The sequence below is a fragment of the Melospiza georgiana genome, chromosome 19 (genome assembly GCF_028018845.1).
Source record: "Melospiza georgiana isolate bMelGeo1 chromosome 19, bMelGeo1.pri, whole genome shotgun sequence".
NCBI lineage: Eukaryota > Metazoa > Chordata > Aves > Passeriformes > Passerellidae > Melospiza > Melospiza georgiana.
The window spans coordinates 2,748,089-2,749,760 of record NC_080448.1 but is presented as its reverse complement, the minus strand read 5'-3'; positions in this window follow the sequence as shown (position 1 = coordinate 2,749,760).

Here is a 1,672-nt window from a genome sequence, read left to right as displayed (position 1 = left end):
AGGGGGGCGAGGAGGGAGGGGAAAGGGAGAGGGAGCGGGGGGAGAGGCACAGGACACTACGTCATGAGGAAAGGCCAAACACACACGAGCCTCTCCCGCCGATTGGGCTGCCTGCTCGGGGAGGGTTTTTTTCCTTTCCCCCCCTTTTTTTTTTTTTTTAATTTTTTTTTTTTTTTAATTCCTCGCTGCTCTCTCCAAGGCGGCACGTCTCTGCCAAAAAAGCTGGAAAGGGGGGGAGCTGCCAAGGCAGGCGGTGGAGGAGGACGGGGGGGCTGCTCCCATCGGTATGGGGAGCACAGGGTTTGGGTGATGGATGTGTGTCGCACCGTGACTGGCACCTGAGTGGTGTCGCATCCCGGGTGACACCGGGGCGTTCCGCAGCCCAGGTGGCACCGGCCCGAAAGGGGACTGGGGGCAGGTGGGGACCGGGGGGTGAAGGGATGGGGGGTCCGGGGGTGCAGGCGGGATTCGGGGGATGCCGCTCCAGCTGCGGGTACGAGGGATGGGATCGGCCCCATGCCCGGTACCGTGCCCGGTGCCAGTGCCCCGTGCACGGAGTCCGGATCTCGGGGCCGGTGCCAGTACCGGTGCCCGGTGCCCGGATCCCGATGCCAGGTGCCGAGTGCCGGTGCCCGGATCCTGGTACCGGTGCCCAATGCCCGGATCCTGGTGCCAGGTACCGGTGCCCGGATCCTGGTACCGGTGCCCAATGCCCGGGCCCCGGTGCAGTGTACAGATCCCGGTGCCCGGATCCTGGTACTGGTACCGTTGCCCAACACCCGGGTGCCGGTGCCAGCGCCCCGGTCCCAGAGCCGGTGCGGATTCCGGAGCCGATCCCGGTCCGCCGTTAGGTGGCGGGCGCGGGGTGCGCGGCCACCGGCAGGACGGAAAACCGGGCATTTTGCAGGAAAACGTGCAGCCGGGCCCGGGGGTCCCCTCCCGGCCAGGGGTGCCCTGGGGACACGCAGAGCGCGGCCTGGCCGGGGCTGGGGATGGACACGCGGCCCCCAGAGCAGGGATGGGGGGCTCTGGCAGCTGAGCCGCTTCCAGCCCCGGCCCCTGCAGGGACTCCGGGCTCCTTCAGCTCCGAGCCCCTTGCCGGGCCCTGCGTGTCCCCACCGCGCTCCTCACTCCCCTTCTCGGGCCGTGTCTCTGCGCAGGGCCTGGGGACCAGCTGGGGCAGCAGTGAGTTAAATAAATGGTGGGATCAGTCACAGCATCATGGAATGGTTTGGGTTGAAAGGGACCATCAAGACCATCCTGTTCCACACCCCTGCCATGGGCAGGGACACCTTCCACTATCCCAGGTTACTCCAAGCCCTGTCCAAACTGGCCTTGGACACTGCCAGGGTTCCAGGGACAGCCCCAGCTGCTCTGGGCACCCTGTGCCAGGGTCTCAGCACTCTCACAGAGAAGAATTTCTTCCAAAACATATAATCTCTCACTCCCCTCTGTCAATATGAAGGCATTCCCTTTATCCTGTCCCTCCATCCCTTGTCCCCAGTCCCTCTCCAGCTCTCCTGAAGCCCCTTTAGGCCCTGGAACAGGCTCTGAACTCTCCCTGGAGCCTCCTCCAGGTGAGCAGCCCCAGCTCCCTCAGCCTGGTTCCAGAGGAGAGGGGCTCCAGCCCTTGGAGGATCTCTGTGGACTCCTCTGGAATTCCTCCAGCAGC